This window comes from Homarus americanus, unplaced genomic scaffold (genome assembly GCF_018991925.1).
Source record: "Homarus americanus isolate GMGI-L3 unplaced genomic scaffold, GMGI_Hamer_2.0 scaffold31037, whole genome shotgun sequence".
NCBI classification, from domain to species: domain Eukaryota; kingdom Metazoa; phylum Arthropoda; class Malacostraca; order Decapoda; family Nephropidae; genus Homarus; species Homarus americanus.
Window position 1 is genome coordinate 3,229,285 of NW_024722227.1, and position 20,319 is coordinate 3,249,603.

Consider the following 20,319-nt stretch of genomic DNA (forward strand, 5'->3'; position numbering starts at 1 on the left):
TGGCTCTTTGGCCTCACAACCTTGGACCACCAACCATAAGGCCCTAGACTTAAGGACCAGCTTATGAAGAAGTAGTCAAGACATCTGTGAAGAACTGGTTCCCTTAACATAATATAATTTTATAATACTCACTTGCATGTAAAGAGTTCACATATCTATTGGCTGAGTACAGAGTTCTTCATCACACATCATAATTTTTACAGACTCGTGTCTCCTCACCTGTCTCCTGGAAAGTCTCCCCTGTCGTGTGTGTATACCGGTAAGCAGGAGGGAGCCGGTCATCTCCTCGTAGGTAGACCTGTAGTATAACATTCTAAATCTGCGAAGGATATCGGGGTAGGCTGGAACTTTACAGGTGCAGTATACAGCATGCTTGTAGATACGCCATGACACTCACTCATAAAGTACGGGGAGGTAAGGCAAGGCAGCCCACTTATAGAAAAGGGTCTTCTCCGTCGTTAACACCCATCACTGCCTCGTGGTTCCCTGAATGTTAAGAGGGAAGGTTCGAGGAAGGAAAACTCGTATGATAAATTCACACTACGTTACCTGGGTCAGCGCCAAGTACTGTACAACACGCTTTACAAGGATCATCTTGTAGTCTATTCCTAAGATAAGGAGAAGTTTTTATTCGTATCTGTGCTTCATAAAGTTTTTTCTTCTCATAAAAAAATCCTCCAAACTTGCTATTTTATATATCATTTATTTAAACTTACTCTGTGTTAGTATGTGTGACAGTGTGATTGTATTTAAAACCAATACGATTTTCACAGGAGTTCCATTTCAAATATTCCTAATGCGGACACGACAGACATCCACGCTAAAAATTATACATTTTCTTTATTCGATATATAAACACTACGTCTTAAGTGTGGGTCCTTCCTCCGTCCGTCTCTTCCTGTTTTTATTGGACCCCCTGGCAGCATTAACCCCCAGCCACGCACCACAACACACCAAACCCAACTGGTATAGAAAACGAAATATTATGAATTTTTCGTGTACTCTCGTTAGGTAAACAACAACATCTGGGAAATACGGGAAAGATTACACCCTTTGTTTACCTGTGTGGGCAGAATGGATTTTGCGTGAAGCATTGGCGGGATTTAATACTAGATTTTCGTAATGTTTTGTAGAATATTGTAGAGAATTATTCCTCGACTATACCTATTTGTTTTGGGGGTGTTTTTCCTCCTACAGGCTGCTATCTACTTACGTTTGCCTGGGTGAGTAAGCGGATGTTGGTGATATATTGGAGGAAAGTCGTGCACCATTTCCTCTCTGGTCTCAACAGCATAACATAAACTAGATCGTGTTGAACGTTTACCAATATTTATCATTACAACGTTAACTAATTTCACTTAGATCTTTTAGCAACGATAGATAATGAAATACACAGGAAGAAAATCATTTATACCATCACGAAAAACAAAACAATATTGATTTACATAATTGTTGTCATAGTCATCACACATTTCCGACATCTCCCGACTTTCTCAACAGATCTTACGTAATAAGCTGTGTCATGCAGTGATTTTTACATATTTGTTTTATTACTGTCATGCGAAATAGTTTGTAAATATTATGAGTATTTGTGAGGAAGGACGCGCGCGATCCACCACTATGTTACAGGACCACCACGACCCAGGAGCTTCACAAGAGAGTACAGTAGATTAATGGAGGTAAAATAATGAATGGAGGTGTCTCATGACCTGCTGTTCTCACTGACCAGTTAAGCTGAGGTGTTCTCTCACCGTATTGTCTCATCCCTGGAGGCTCTGAATAACACGTCTCTATCTGCTTGCCTGTCTGTCTGTTAATTTATAGCCCACTGTAACTTATCGTAATTAAACTTGATTTCTATCACCACAACAATCGATAGAAAAGAAACGTTATCGAGATCATGAATAGAGAAAAAAATATATACATTTACGATAACCACAATCAAACGACTGTAAAAATACACAAGGGGCCGACCACTCTAGAAACACAGGCGCTCAATTGACTTCGTTTCTTGAGGTCGTTGTTTTTCAGTGTTCGTGAGGAGTGAATTGACTCCGGCTGGCGAGGACAGTAAATGAGGAAGGCGTAGTATGGGGTGGTGGTATTCGCGTCTGTTTGTTGTTCCTGATCGCTGGATATAAAGTATTTCTGGTTTATTAATATATGTACTACGACAGGTATCACACGTATAAGAATAACCAATAGAGAACTGTTATTCCCTATAGGTGACCAATTCCTTGCATAGTTTTACCGGGATTTGAAAATGACTAGCAGACTAGGGATAAAATTAACAGAACAATTTTTTTTTTTTAGGGCGAAGCTGTTGTCAATGTACAGTAATTATTATTCTTACCACGGCACACGTTATACTTTGGTCTATTATAATAGACCAAAGTATAACGTGTGCCGTGGTAAGAATAATAATTACTGAACCGAGGCATGCTTCCAAGAAGAAGGAAAAGTTTGGGTTTTGAGGCAAAGGCGAATGAGGCGAGCAAGCACAGGGGCCAGAACTTCAGCACACTCCCTCAGAACACGAGGGGGTGTTCCATCCGGTCCATGCGCCTTACTCACATCCATCCTGGATAACACACCGGCAACCCTACGAGTGGAGATTAAAGGAAAGTGCATAGGTTCAGTAGGAGGAGCAGGAGTAGGATGGGTAGAGTTGGAATCGTCTAAGGTGGAGTTAGAGGAGAATAAGGTGCCAAAGAGATTGGCTTTATCGGGGGAGAGTTGACTATAGAGTTATCAGGTCAGATGAGAGGAGGAAAAGAGGGAGTGCAGAAGTTATTACAGATGTTTTTGGTTAAGGACCAGAAGGATTTGCTAGAAGAAGAGTTAGCCAGGTCAGCGGTCTTTCTTTTTATAAAATTCCTCTTGGCCCTACGAATAATAGCCTTACAATGATTCCTAGAAGTAGTGAAAGAGGAGTGGGTAATAGGAGAAGGAGATAGTTTCATAACGTGATATGCCCTATCTCTCTCCCTACATGCAAGAGAACAGGAGCAATCAAACCATGATTGTAAAATGAAACTTTTGGTAGAAGATGGGATAAATGCATTCATACCACCCTTTATAACCCCAGCAATGCTGTCAGCACATACCGAGGCGTCCCGAGTGGCAAAGTAACATTCATCCCAAGGGAAAGTCGGAGAAGAATTCTCGCAAGGATTGCCAGTTTGCCCTCCGATAGTGCCATAGTTGGTGTTTAGTGGGGGGAGGTAGTCTTGCCCAATTTGATTGAATAGAAATAATATTGTGATCAGAAAACCCTAAGGGGGCAGAAATTGAGTATGAATAGTGTGAGGGGTTATAGGTAAAACAAAGATCAAGAATGTTAGTAAGTTGATCGTGTAAGGTGTTTAATTATTTGTTCCAGATCATTAAATAAGAAAAAAGAGAGTGCCTCAGCTCAACCTTGGTCATCCCTTGCAGAGCCAAGCCACTCTCTGTGATGTACTTTGAAATCCCCTAGGTAGAGGTTCTCTGTGTTGGGGTGTGTGGATAGCAACGACTCATGGCAAGAAATGAGATACTCAAAGAGTTCTAAATAGTTGGTAGAGTTGGGAGAACAGTGTGGGAAACAAAGGGAAATATTTATAGTTGGTAGCGATATTTTGAGCCAGATGACATCATAAAGAGAAGATTCAAGATCCCTGAGTCGAGCTATAGGTGTACGTGTGTTGCAGTAGACGCATACACCTCTCTTAGAACGAAAAGAGGTATAAAGGTTGTAGTTGGAGACTTGAAAAGGTTTGGGTGAAGCTGCTTTGGTCAGTTGAGGTTCAGATAGTACTAAGATGTCGAGGGAAAAGGTTAATAGATGGTGCTCCACAGAGGGAAAATTGGATCTCAGGCCGCGAATGTTGGAAAAGTGAAGTGTGATAAAACCGATCCCGGTAGTAATAATAAATTTTATGTTTGACTACACTGTCTTTCTAGCTGAATGAGTTTTCATTGATATTCATAAAAAAGTATTTAACTTACTCCCATATAAGGTTAAAGAAAACTGAAAACAAAGTAGGAATTATTACATTTCTTCTGTAAAAAGACAACACATGAATCAACAGATATTACTTCTTAATCTTCAAATTTTCTACAGATATTTTGCAGATATTTCAATTTTCCAAACATAACCACTGGCTGCGGGCGTCGTTTTATATAGTCAGTGAGTCAGTTAGGGTGGCATGGTGTACGAGCGATGCACTCACATGTTTGATAATAGGCCCCGCGCATTAGAATGCGCACTGGCGCCAACCTGCCCAAATCAGTTTTATGTGGGATGAGGTTACAGGGGTGGGGGGGGAGGGGGTGGCTCTGATGAAAGTACAAACTGCCTTTTAAAGTGACTGCAACGGAAGATGGATGACCAGGGCCTCGACTTTACACACCTGCGTGTCTTCGCCGACAACTGTGGCGGGCAAAATAAGAACAAAAACATGCTGCTCATGGCACTGCAGCACGTGCATGCAAAATGATTGGTCAGGATTGAGTTCATCTTTATGAAAAGTGGCCATTCACACCTCCCCTGTGACCGAGCCTTTGGGTCGATCGAGAAGAAGATAAGGAGACTTCAGCGTATTGCCAGTACCAGGGACTGCATCGATGTCCTCTGCAGTGCTGTCAAAAACACCTTTCCTGCAGTGGCAATGGGGCGGGATGACTTCAAAGATGTCAAAGCCCTCCAACAGTACATCGCCCGAAGGAGTGGCCTTGACTTCTCTCAGGCCTGTCAGCTGGTTGTAGATGTTGCCTTCCCAGAGTGTTACCTAATCAAGACAACTACAATAAGGATGACCTGCCGGACAACACCACAAAAGTGAAGCTCATGAAGAGTAAAGGCTCCTGGTGGTAAAGGCTCCTAGTCACGGAAAAGGTTCGACTTGGCGAGTGTGTCCCTCACCCCCAAGTACCCTGAAGATCGACTCCTAAAGGCGGAGGAGTGCCAGGACATCAGGAGCCTTGTTGCCCTTCTTGGCACCCAAGGACAAGCCTGGCTGACGGGCCTCCTTGATGCACCCCGGCAAGCTGGTGGGACAACACAGGAAGAGGCAGTGGATGACCCTGACGACATTGTCATTGATTACGTCCCTGTGAGCTCGTGTCATGCCACACCCTCTCCTGCTGCCTCTTCTGTTGGCGACTCTGACCTCTTCATCCACTATGGCTTTGGAAACACTAGTGACGAGGAAGAGAATCATCCTCCACCTCCCCTTGGTGAGTTTATTAATTTTTTCATACAAGTCGCCTTTCCCACTCCTGTTGGGTTGCATAAAGCCAGAAAGAAAAGATAAAAGAATCAATAATAAATAGGGTGAAAAGAACTAGACGGACAGAATGAAGGGTGTAAGAAGGCCTGGACTGTATGGAAGCATGAAACCATCCATTATTAGTGTTATTGTGCCCTAAGACGGCCTCAATGTTCGAACAACCATCATCGCTGTGAATAAAAACCTGATTATTTTTGTTTAGATCAGAGCATCCGCTAACTTCAGATTCTGAAATGCCTAACCTTCAAATTAAAACAAACTAGAATGTTCTAAGTCTTGAAACAACAATATCATGGTTGGTTATTTAAGCTTTGCCAAACTTTGAGGGCGTTTTCTGGCGTTTTTAGTTTTGGTGCGAGTGAACGGACTCAAGACGTGGACCATCTCGCCACCAACACAACCAGGGCGTCATAAGCTACAATGTTCCGCCACTCTGCCTCTTCTCTTCTCCGATACAGTACGAGTTGCTGTGTTGCTCATTTCGAGAATACGGAAAATTCTATGTTTTCTTAATTGTTTTTTTTCATTTTGTGGAATCTTCATATAAAGGTATATATATATATATTTTATGCAATTGTATTATAATTCTTAGTAAATGCATTTATTGTTTTGACAGTTAAAGCTGCACCTTACGTATGCATGTTTATAGTAAAATTTACCAGTTGACACAGCGACTGACTGCCTGTGACTACCACAATTATAATCATTTGACGAATTACATCAATCAAGTGTTCAGCGTAGATGTGTTAGAATATATTTCCAGTCCTTATGAATTAATATTTAACGAGTGAGCTATTTTTCAACAGATTCCCAGATTGCATAACGGTCACTGTTTACTATAGGCTGGCTTATACAGTATGTCGGCGATGAAGTCAAGTATTAATTATATATATAAGTGCAATACCTCACACGTCGTATGTAATAATAATCGTGTTTGTTATAACATTTATCACTGGCATATACCAACGAATGGAGACGTTAAACGATAGACTACGCCATCATATCTGTTACAAATATAACAATAGGCATAACGCAGCTCGCTCATTGGCAACTTCCTCTCATAGACGAATAAAGAGTCCTCTGGAAGATGGGTGGGGGGGAGGAGTATAAGCGAATCCAATCCCTTAATCCTGTACGATGAGGTCCGAATAGAGCGCATAGCCAACAGTGAGCCATAAGATGTGTGTACAGCTGAGGTCAAGATAAGGGATGTAGTCCCCTGATGCTCCCACACTGAAAAGCTTTTTGAATGAACATATAATTTAACCAATTCAATTTTCAATTTCAATTGTTTATTCCTTGACAGAGGAAGCGGGATCCTAGTGCTGTCACTAGGTGACCCTGTACAATGACACCAGAAGCATCTGGCAAGTGTGACAAGTATATACAGTATAAATATTATAAAGGGGCTTACTAAAGTCGAAGGAAGAATAACAAGGAACAGACCGACTACCCAAACAACTAATGGTAAAATGAAAATGAAAATCCGGAGAAGTGTAACGATAATGAAATGTTAGATTTATTTGAGTCTGGCAGTCAATGTTGAAGACGGAGAGTAAGAGAAAACGGAGGAGACACACAGGCCAGGCTAAAGGGGGACACAACATTGGATTTATATATTTTTTGTTTTGTTTTTCAAATTACAGATAAATTCATAACACACAGAGGATAAGCGATCCAAACTTGTAGGGAAAATTTGGTAATGCCTAATGTTATAATTATTCGGTTTAGCACATGACCTGGACTTTAAAATGGAGATAGGTTTTGATGTAGAATTTAAAACTGAATCGACTTTTACTATGACAATTTTTGTGTGGAAATGAGTGGTTATAACATCAGCATTCACGAAAAAAAAGGACATTACCAGGGTGCTTAATTCCTGCTTAAAAGGATGAGGAATATGAGCCGCGAAGTCTGGCACCTGGCACTGTCTGGTAAGGAGCGACGACAGCGTGACATAAGGCAGGTAGCAGGCGGGGTGTCACACTGAGCTCCTCCCCTACCCACCTACAATCATTGAAACAACAGGGACAGAGTAATTTCAAATCAGTGTCTACCATTGAGTCTGTCGTTCTCTGTGTCTGTCTGACTGTCTACCAGCCAATTCGTCTCATCCTTTTGTCTTTGTTTTTTCGTTTTTTTTTTTCAGTGTCTGTTATTTTCTTGGTAATATTTTTGATTAATGATGACAATTCTTCAAAAGTGATTGTGACTTTATTCTCGTACTGGTAGAAAGCTTCAAACCAAATGTATTAAGTTGCACCGTGAGCCCTACACTCCTCACCTGCTCGAGGAGTGTACTGTATAAAGGTACATCACTGACCACAGAACTCTCTCTCTCGTGTATTCCATCCATATGATCATTTGTCACTTGTTACTGTTGCTATGTAAGCCTTAAGCTAAAAAGTAGCAAACAACTGCACCTCGTCGGAGGGTCAACAGTAAGCCGCCCCAGGGTGACGTAAACATATGTATATGTTTCTGTACACGAGACTGAAGGATTGACGAACTTCAGGGTACAAAAGTTGGTCTTCCCGACTGGTGTTCATCCGTTCTCACCTGGGCCTTGAGATCCTCTGTTATTTTACAGATTCCCTAACGTAAAATAGAGAAGTGTAAACTGAATTGGAACTTGTACGTCATTAATCAAAGAGAAAACAGGTACACTTTATATAACTTCAGAAGACCATCAAATATGTTGGAGTTAGCCTTGGAGACCATCGTCCAAGTGCAGTACCAAAAGCATAAAAATAATGTTAAGGTTAAGACGGCAGAATAGAAAAACTGAACTTGTAGTAACACTTACAGGGGAGCACGTACCGAGCGTATATATATATATATATATATATATATATATATATATATATATATATATATATATATATATATATATATATATATATATATATATATATATATATATATATATATATATATATATATATATATATATATATATATATATATATATATATATATAATTTTTTTTTTTTTTTTTTTTTTTGGGATTAGCCCACCCGGGCACAGGTCACTGACCCACATTGGGCCTGGGGGGTGAAAATGTAATAATAATAATATTAATAATAATAATAATAATAATAATAATAATAATAATAAATAATAGTCATAATACTTGATAATAAATAAAATATATGATAAAACAAACAAAAATAAAATGATAAAATAATGATGATAGTAATACAGCAACTGCAATAATAATAATAATATTAATAATAAAGAACTATAAATACAAAGATGAAAAAAAAGATCAAAAGTGAGAAACAATATATGTATGTTGTGTTGTCAATGGTAAGAGAAACAATTGAGACCCTGCAATTGCGTGTAAATGAAGCAGAAAGTCAGATCAGCAACCTGGGACTTGGTCACAATTTTCGTGATTCCATAAGGCAGCAGGGTCTACCATTAGACAACACATTATGCTTCCAATATCTTCCCAGGCGGCAGTACCTCCCTGTTTGGTAGCTGCCTACTACCTACAATATTTGCCCTTACCAACTAACTACTCCGCTCCGCAACTCTTTTATAAAAAAACCCCACAAGATTAGATTCTGGAGATTGATATTTGTGTCGTCACCAACCCAAAACATACTCAAGCATCAAGGTGTCAGTATCGATTTTAAAAGTTTTTTTTTTTTTACTAGTATGAGTGAAGAGAAGTTAACGTTATCAGGCAGAGGAGGAGGAGGAGGAGGAGGTCTGCCTATCAGTGTCGTGTTAGAGGAAAGTCTTGTATCATTTGAGCAGCCAGGCCAACAGCACAACATAAACCATAGTTATAGGACAGAGGACGATTTTCATTCCATAATAACATGTTCACCAAAAGGTCTGAGACGAGCTAACAAGAAATAGGAAGACATAACATTATGGAATAGGAACACACCAGGAATTTGTTGGTGAATGATAAACCCTCACTAGTCGCCTGCCACTGTTGTTGACAGGAGGGGACACAGGGCTCCTCGCTACTGGTGAGGGAGGGGCCGCGGCGTCACACCTCAGTTAAAATTGAGAGAAAGTTTATTTAACCAGAAAAATACACATATAAATTTAACACTAACAACAATATCAACAAGACAGCCTAGTGAGAGCCAGGACACTCTCGGAGGCACTATGCTGCTTGACTGGGTACTACTACCTCCTCGTCCCTCCTACTGCACTGAGCCACGCGGCCCCCTGAAGAAACAGCACAACATCAGTGGCAGAGATAAAATTCATTTGTCTTGCACGAGAAATTTATGTCTAATGATTTCTTATCGTTGATGGTTATCGTATTGACTTATTTATAATACTCGCTTAGTCCCTCATTATTGAAGCGCATTTAGACAGTTACATCAACATGCTGCAAAATTTATGTATATATTAGCTGGATTTCCATTATTATTTGGTTGTTTTCGTATTCTTTAACCCACTTATTGTTGAAATTTAGGTTAGAATAAGTAAATATTATTAACAAGAACACTGAATAACTCCGATTTGACGGTTATGCTGCAGTATAATCCGCCAGGTTTCAGTATTCATCGGCCAAAACTGGAAAGATACTTGTTCCTTAGACTGTACGTAGACAGTGTAGGTAAACAACAATGGTAAAGAATAAGGTACAATCTGACCAAGCATAGTCGAAAAAGCTGTAATTATACACAACAATAATTTTCAAAATCATTAAAATGCCTTTCACCAAATTTACCAACGTCCTGCCAGGTCTTGGTTATTATTATTATTATTATTATTATTATTATTATTATTATTATTATTATTATTATTATTATTATTATTATTATTATTGGACAATCTTTCTCTTCGCCGACTGTACTGTGTGTTCTCTCGCAGCTGCAGTCACAAACCATTGCCTCTGGTGTAGGTCCTTGTGTAGGTTGGGTTTTCCTCTTCTTATTTCCCCTAAAGCAATTCCCACTGTCGAGGGAGGTGATGGGTTCAGGTCTGGTGCCAATTCTACGGGTAATTTGGGTAACTGACACGATTATTGAGGTAGGTAAGACAGTGTAGAGAAAGGGGGGGGGTAAGAGTGTGTGGAAGAGGGGGGGTAAGAGTGTGTGGAAGAGGGGTGGGGGCTGTAGGTAAGAGTGTGTGGAAGAGGGGTGGGGGGCTGTAGGTAAGAGTGTGTGTGGAAGAGGGGTGGGGGGCTGTTTCTCCGTGTATTTCCCAAAAAGATTATATATATATATATATATATATATATATATATATATATATATATATATATATATATATATATATATATATATATATATATATATATATATATTGTCTCGCTGTCATCAGGTATAAGTTTAAGTCACACATGTTAATTATTTTGCAACAAGTGTTTTGTCTTGCGAGTATAACCAGTACCAAGTGTTGTAAGTGTGAAACAGCATATGGTCTATCTATCTTGTCTGTCTTCAACATAATTCAATAGTTTTTGCACCTTTCCACAATGAACAAACTACTGGTACAAATAGTCCTGCTAGAGAGTGTAAACCAGGACTTATTGAGTACAAGTTCTGGTTATATACACTTTGGGCGATAACTATATGAGAAATAAAACCAGGATTACTTCTTGAACCAGATCTGCTACGTTGAACACAGCGACAGAATGACCAAACACTCAGGACAGCTGCTAGACGGTATCGCCACACCCACAACATGAAAGTCTAACGTTAACTTGCTTCTCTCTGGATGTTGTGATGACGTTGTGTTGGTAATATTTACATCCGATATCCGCTAACAATTCTCTCCTTGTTGAAATCCTCCCGAGTGCTCGTGTTGTCTGTTACCACATGTAAGTAACCGGGAACAGGTGGAAATGAAAAATAAAATTATGACTATATTCTTACCTATGATTATAATATAAAGAATATTGTCAGGGTCAGCAGCACCACATCTGGCTCTGGCTACATGAAACAGATTAAACTGGCTGCGTGTAGTTTTACCTTCGTTCTTAATTAATGTCAGGTAATTTATTCACCAGTACGTATTTTTTCTTCTTCGGATAACCTCAAAGAGATACATAAAATAAAGTCACGCCTCTTCCATAATGTTCATTATGTACTTGAGAAGAGTAATTACATTTGATTTGCATTTACAAAGGTTAACACACACACACACACACACACACACACACATTGAATCGTTCTCATAAACTTTCCATAAAACGGACTAAAATTCATATCAAAATTATAAAAATAAATATGTGTTTTAACATTATACTAAAAAATAAAAGATCGAACTTTTCGTAATAGAAGAAATATGCATAAATAATTTTTACATTAACTACTTCACAAGTAAATGAGCGGAACAATAAAAAAAACGTTCTGCGCCTGTAAACAAATCCACTGAAGGCTTGCCAAAAAAGTACCCAGATTCTAGGGCATCCTTCAACTCTTTGCTCAAATGATCGGATTACTAGTGGTGGTGGTAGGTGAATTTAGTTAATGTTGGTTGATTATAGAGATGAAAGATTAGGGAAATGGGATATTGGGGTAAAAAAAATAGGGGGGTTGGGGGCCAAAAATGTAGTGAGAAGGGAGATTGGGATCCCTGTGTCACCCCTACACCTGTTCCCCCTCCTAGACACATCAACCTACTGTAGACTCAGGTTAGCTAATTAACACAAGCCAACACCCCTCACACCAATAGAAGAAGCCACACTATAGTTCTGTAGAAACCACACGGGGGCTTATTTACCCTATACAGGTACTGATTGATCAGTACGTACTCCCATGCCGTGAGCCATGAGCAACTCACAGGTCACGATATTAAAGAACAATTATTGCTTTGTTGAAACCATATAATTATGAAATCACACATGGGTAGATATTTGTGTGATGTGACTTATTTTGTATTGCCATTGTGCAAAATATGTCACGTGTGACGTACTGTATTCGTAGCGATAGATATTTTGCACAGACAATCATGGCATAATTTCTTGAATGTGAACCACGATTCCTGTATACTATCGTTTAATAAGTTTTTAAAGTAACAGGAGACGAATCGTATATAAGATATCCATCAATCTAGTAGTGTGTATGTTCCTGCTGTCACGACAACTCTTATTTCTGTTCCGTCGCCGCACAGGTTGTGGCCATTGTCAGCAGGGCATCATAATACAGGGTGTGTGGCGCCCTGTTGATGATGATGGCTGATGGTCCGCTCCTCCTCACCTCCTTGGTCTATTAATAAGAAATACTCTCATGTTCTCGTGTATGTGATGTTACTGGAGTATATTGATATTAATTATAGAGTAGAGTAAACAACCAAGAGAATTTTAGTTACTAGTAGCGTTTTTATTCAGTATTTAGAATTAATTATCATATATTTGTGTTTATTGATTAACATGATGGACTTCCACAATTAAATGGTAACTCACTTCTGTTAGTTTACGAATTTTTGACGAGGATAGAGCCATGGACGAGCGTAAACGCATATCACAAAATGTACTTAAACATAGACTTGAATCTCCCTGGTTTACTTATTGATGCACACACACACAAACAAACCTTATTGGCTTTTATGTCTGAAAAATAAATCACTGTCATATTACGTAGCGGGTTTGTTTGTGAACTTTATTTCAAATACATATTTAATTTAATGAATGAATGCGTTGCCCAAAACTTGAGAGAGTTACCAATAAAACTGTCATCCCAAACTCGTATAAATTACTCTCTAGGACTACTCTAGACGCACGCTTCAAACAACGTCAAAATTACGCAAGAGTCAATAGGCTAGGAGCACCAAATAGTGAATCATAAACTGGGGAGTTCACATGTGTCAGTCCTTCACCTCAGCGTTTTCTGTCGCATTTCTTCCCTCACTTGTTAGTTTTCTATGATATTATTTTATGGTGGACTAAAATATTATGTTGTTCTCCTTCACCAGGCGTCACTTTCTCGTATTTAAACTAATAAAAACAATCCAATGAAACCGAAATAATAAATAACAATTACACCCAATTAAAATTTAAAGTTTTCCCAGATACGGTTAACTATTTTTTCTTCTAATAGTGGAAATTGCTTCATAGATTGTAGAAGTTGTTGTTTCACATAAGTTGTTAATTACCACAACATAACCAAACTACAGTGCCCCAAAATTTAATTGAATAAGGTTTAATTAGGTTACGTTAGTAAGAACGCCATTTATTGTTTGATTGTATTATAATTGTCAACATAATTGTCCTTGTCAGACCAGTATGAATTTTCCAATAAAATATAGATATAGTACACACACACGCACACACACATACACAGTTTCTTGTTTTCTTGCTTCAGTTGTTCGCTCTTTTTTCCTCGTTATTTTCGCTATTAATATATTTGTCTACGTGGTTCGTCTGATGACCTGTGCGTCGTTTATTAGAACAAGGGCTTCACTGTCCTCAGGGTACAACACTTTCCAAAACGCATGGTGTAAATGTATTAGAGTCTTGACAGTTCATATAAAGTATTATTAACATACCAGATCACTGGGTAGCGCTCTGGGTGGACGCATATTGGTGCATAGGATTGTGATTCTGGCTAGAGTTTAACTAAATTACCATTTTTATTTCTATAAATACTGAAGGAATGGCAGGATTCACTTTACCAAGCCCTTAGCACCACTCTCACCCGCCATCCAAACATCAGCCAGTGCTAGTGGGTGAACGCCAGCCGTCATCCGCCATAGGCAATAGGTGACACGACATCCTTACATCCGTTACTGAGACTAAACCTTTGTGTGGCACCAAACATCACCCACATTTATGACAACATCCGTAGGTGAATCCAGCCTGCGAGCACATCTCCCTAGAAAGAAGCCCTGTATTACTTTATTGACAAGATTGGAGTATAATTTTGCCTATCTGAGTACTCTAGCCGGGCTTTGACACTGGGTAGTACACTGATCAGAGGCTCATACACAAGAGATGATAAAATAGATCATATTCATTAATCTCATGTTATAAATAGAAAGAAAATTAATGTACACAAGCAAATTTTGGATACACTGTCAAGATATGTTCAAGGACACCTAATTCATTGTAGTAGTTACTTATACTGACAATTTTTCGTCTGGCAAATTTGTGCATGACTGTCCTTAATTTTGGAGCATTTCGTCCTGTTCATCTGATGATGGCATCTTTGACTGGTCATTACACAGTTTATCAGTCCATGTTGCTTAAGACAATTAATAACTGGGAAGGGATCATTACACAGCCAAGGAAGCATGACGGTCAGGAAGGTGTTGCTGGCTGAAGGCGTCAGCTTCGTACTGCATCACCTTGAGTTGGTTATAAATCCTTCGCCTCACAAAACAAAATAATGATCGTTCAGGGAAAATTGGATAATTTTCCCTGAACTGTGAGAAGCTATTGTCTTATCCTTCAACCTCTTTCACTTGACCATTTTACATATTCTTTATTTATCTTTGTTTATATTTATGCTTACATCTCATAATCAGAACACTCCCTCGACCTCTTCAGAAGGGCCGGGTCTTCTTGTGTGCAGCAAGCTATAGTGGCGTGTTGGTACAGGTTACTACGTGTTGTTCTGGAGTCTCCGTTGGTTTAAGTTCTTAATAATTTAGCTCATACGAATGTCAAGTTTAACAATCTTCAATATTGTTTTGCAATTTCAGTAGTATGGCCATTTGTAATATATTCCTAGTTGTCACCTTTAAATAGTAACTTAAAATATAATATTGTTAATCTTCAGTAATGACAGAACAACTCAGGGTATTGATCAATAACTCTGTGTAGGTAATAATACCATTCAGTCGTCCGTGTGGGAGCTGACCTTGCCTAGCGTGTTATGTTCTGCTGTTGGTGTGGTTCCATTCCCGCCGCACCATCTGCGCCTAAAAATAACGCACCATCCATCTTTTTACCGCCTCCCCCCATAGACTCTCCCTTTCACCTCCTGTTCTCCCTCTACTCCCCCTCTCTTATCCCATACTCCCATAAGGAAGTGGGTGGCTCAGAGGCTTCCTTACATTCAATATTAATAAGAGAATTCGTTACCTTATAAGCGTCAGCGTTCTTTTTTAATTGGTGTTGATTATTCTCTGAGTCGTCAGTCGTGTACTGTCGATTCTCGCAATATGTGGAGCAGCAAGTACTGTACTGTATACAGAATTTAGGGCGAAGTACTCCAAGAGACACAGCGGTCTTATGTAGTCCTGTCGCGGAGGGGATGGATAGTACATGTACTCGCCCCATGTTGCTGGGCTCCGTGTAGCCTTGACCTCTCTACTCTTACTTTCTATAAATTGCATTTAAAACTAGTAGCAAGGTTAAGTCAGGATATATATAGCTCCTCTGCGCTACCACTAGTGAGTGGGTCACCAGATGCCATGACACAACGATAATGCTCCCTGAGAGAGATAATAGGAGGCTGATGCTGCTCAGGTCAGGGGGCCACAGTACACTGCAGTACATGGGGGCGGCACAGGGCCACACGCTCTCACTGGCACTCCTCCCTCTCTTCTTATACCGAGATGTTGCTTGCCCAAATCAGCTGCTTGAGTATCATCATTTGTTAATTAGAAAAATGAAGATGAAGTGAATTAGCTGTTGGTGAAAAATGTCAGCATTTATGTTATTATATTGTGTTGTTTTAATTTACTTATATTATTAAGCGGGTGAGGCAGGACACACGAGTGACGCGAGTCTTAAAGTAGAACTACTTCCAAGCTGCTCACAGCACTGGTCCTGTGACGAGGGAGTGAGTACCTCACTACCTTGAACAACAGTTGGGTAACTGGTGTTCAGTACAGAGCTGGGAATTTGAAGTATGGGAGACAAATACTTACGCCAGGGAGAGGAGAGAAGGAATATTCCCTGACTTGTGAGGGCTGGTCCCTGTAATTACTGGCATGTTTCAGCATGATGCAGAGGTATCCACACATCCCACTGGGACCTGCATAGAGGTTTTCCCTCAGCTGAATAATGGCGACTGGCGTTAAAATAAATATAATCTCAATATGGTGATGTGGTTGCCTTAACAAAATGACTTGGTACAACCTTCCTCCTCCCCAACCCCCAGCACATGAACCTCCCCCTTCCTGTCTCCTTAAGTCACACCACCTCGTCACCATCACCCCAAACCAACTTTTATCAGATGGTAGACAATGGCACTATAATTGGTAATGAGAATGTAAGCTGTAGCCACACGGGAAGAATCAGTATTTTTAAAGATAGAGAAGACATCGTTTCGTAACACCGTGATCTGACCACTATAAAGAGGTTGTTTCTGCCCTTTCACCTTAATATGTTATACTACGACATCAACAAACACACAGTGCCACGTCTCACATAACCCGACAGCCACTGTACAAGGTATAAGTGCAGGCGACTGCACATTATTCCCTTTTAATGTATCTACTATGAGGTTTGTGTTTTAAGTGAGTCATATCATAAAACATCACCGAATGTAACACTATTCTCGATGAGTCTATGAAAACGTATTTTACTTCAGTATTTCTTTATGTATTTCCAGTGCAACTATGTCTAATATGTTGACAAATATATCCATTCTTAAAAATGTTTTACATAAGGACTCCCTTAATGTGTCTCTGTTGATATTGTACTGTATTACTAAGCTTCAAAAACTAAAACTACGATGTTTAAGAGTGTATTCCAGGTTAGTGGTCACAATAAAGATTAAGAGGCATACATCACTGTGGGTGGTACGGATCATTTATTGTGACCAATATTACTGAGGTCGAGTTTGAAGACAAGTTAATTCTATGAGTTAATTTGTATTCTCTACTGGAACGAAATCATTAGTAAAATATCAAATATATTCAACCTGTGACACTATCTGTATACTAAAACCAAAACACCACCAACAAATACAAACATTAACAAACTTTCTCAAGAAAAGGTGAAGGCTAAGGATATCCTAGCTGAGTGACCCAGCCACAAGAATATGAGAAAACGGAGGCCAGGCCAGCTGACTGACGGACGGTTTACGAGACCTCGCGAGAGTGGAGGTGTTTTTCTCACAAGCCAAGAGCAATCCATAAAGTGTGTGAAGCACAGGCGGTGTTTTGGCTTATCTATGTGATTATGAGGTCACGAGGGAAGTCCTATGTACGTGTGAGCGTCTACAGTGAGTATGGATGTGTGTCCATATACATTGATGACGAGGGAATTTGTTTCATCGCGTGTGCGTCTTGTGAGTGCGTGGGGTGTGACTATCCACACGAATAGGTTTGTATGAATATCGTTGTTAGTTGTAATAATTATGCTCGTGTGTGAGTATCTGTTTATACCCGATTTACCCGATGGCCAACTCAACTGGAGGTGGCCATGGTGAGGGGAAGGCCTTTGTAGGATCCCACCATTAAGTATACATAGTACTTAAGGACATAAGAATGGAGAAAACTGGAGTAGGCCTATTGGTCCATCCTCGGCAGCCCGGTTAACACCAGACCTTTATTACTCGTATATCCGTCCAACCTGTATATGAACCTTCCCAGTGTGTTTACGTTAATGATGATGTTCGGTAATTTGTTCCACTCATTCACAACTATTTCCAAACCACTGTTTAACATTTCACGCTTAAATATAATTTCATCTTATTTAAAATCATTGTTACATGTTGGCTCCTGGTTTGATAGTTTAAATACCTTATTTATATCACCTCTGTATATATAAGCCACAGCTTCCATTTATGCACTTCGATCATGTCGTCCCCGACGCTACACCTCTCAATGAATGCTTTCTAGGGGTCCAATATCCGCACGGTGACCAAACTGAACCGCATAATCCAAGTGTGTAGGCCACACATACGTGGGTATAGCTTAAGGATAACCTCGCTTGCCCTGACACTAACGCTTGATAGTTTTCTAGAGGGCTATTTTGAAGTCCACTACTGTTCTTATTTCCGCAGCTTGAGATGGTAGACAATTCCATAGGCCTACAACCTTCTGTGTGGAGGAGAATTTCCTTATATTCGTCCTGCATAACATCTTGGCGAACTTGGAATTGTGTCCTGCCCCAAAATTGCCCTGGTTCACGTTTTTCATCTCTTTCAAGATTTTGAACTTATGTGTATCGTACAAGTAAGTTCAAATTCTTGAAAGGGATGTAAAACGTGAACATAAGCGAATGTGCGCGTGTGTCGGTGCACGTCAGCACACCTGTATGTGCGCATATTTTTGCTTGTATTAGCATCTGGGTGTAAGAGCAGGATGTTGTTTGCAGGAATTTCTTTCTATTACTAATCAATGAATAACGCTCCCCTCAAAACATCCCAGCTGGGTGGGGTTGCTTTGCTCGCCATGTTCCCCCAGCCACAACTTCTTGGACCCCCCCCTCCCCCTTTGATATTCCTGGATCCGCCTCTGGACTGTCTATGTACAGAGTTTGTATATCTGCACTATGTAAATCGTTTATATACCTGCAGTGTATACTTACACTCAGTACACACTGACCGAATGGGAACTTGATTGTCGATTTTACTGAATATCTATATATCTATCTACCTGTATGAGTGTAAACATTGACCAGGTAAATAAGACGTTCGTGGTCATTAAAAATTCACCCATGTAAGCTATTAGTGATATGTATGTTCCTTCATTGATCTATTACCAGAAAGTGCCTCGACCAGCACACATAAAATTCTCTATGTAATAAAAAAACACTAATGTCAATATTTGGAACACGTCATTATCACTCACTTAAACATAATTCTTAATATCCTCGGGTTTGTTATTCCTGCATCCACTAACGAAAACTTGTATATATACGCGCTCTTCTTAACTACATAATACAAAGTGTTCTTATATAAAATTTCCTGACTATACCAGACTTATTTCTCAATATTTCTTGACTATAAAACACGTAATTTTATATAATTTTTACTAATATTCACAGAAATTTATTAAAAAAAATAAAGATATCAATATCACCATGAGGTCATGATTCAGACCTAACACAAACTATGTAACTCTATAATTATAACATTTGGACAATAAAAAACAATTTCTAAAATGTATCGTAAATATTTTTTTTTAGGGGGGTTAAACTGGACTGAAATTATCTAAGTACTGTAATAAATTAATCAGTGAATACAAAAGACAGAAGACCGCCATAGCCTGGGAGTCACTACAGAAAATAAGAGGCGAAATATCCTGACTTTTTCCTACCTTGAGAAGAAATACTTAAATTTCCCAAAAAAGTTGTACAATTTCCGGATGATTAAGGGTTTCAAATGTATCGCCATATTGTTTTCGGAGCGTATGAGTGTGTGTGTGTGTGTGTGTTAAGAAGACCTTTACAGTATGTCTTTGTGTTAAGTATCAGTGTCCTGCCAACAATGCTTCCTTGGTTGACTCTTAAACGTGAATACACAATTTAGGAAGGTTGGGAAGGTAAAATTCAATATGATAGAAGTATTTATTCGGTAAGATTTTCATACAAATTTACATTGATTCAGCATGTATTCAGATAATTCAGGTATATAATGTACAATATATAGTCCGTGCAGGTATATAAACAATTTAGTACCTAGTCAGTACAGGTATACAAACACTGATGATTAGTAAGGCAATTCGACCAAAGATGACCAACGAAGCCACGTAACCTACTTCAGGTATAATTAAGCTGCAACTATAAAAACAATATAAATGTTATTTTTTTATGGCAATTATCCCTATTTAGCGTAGCTTTATATACATTTATATTACTTTTTTTCTCGGTATACAGACGAGCCAAGTATTATGATATAGCAGTAGTGAGGTGAAGCATTGAGGGTATTCATCAGAGTCGATGGTGATAACCTTTGAAAATGAGGCTTGTGTCGTGAAGCAGAACAGTGATGGACGCAGGGGACACTTGTAGACCGTGACAGAAACTGAGTAGTGTAGTGTTGGTTTTAACTGTCCCTTTACGAGTGTTGTGGTGGTGTGGGCTTCGTCGTAGAGCCAGCTATTATCGCACTCACCCACGACCTCGTACTGAGCCAGCCGCCACCACAACAATGTATCGTCTTTCTACAATAACAAGTTAATCTCGCGGGACTTTTATCACTATTCTCCAGGTCGCTTTCCAGTATAA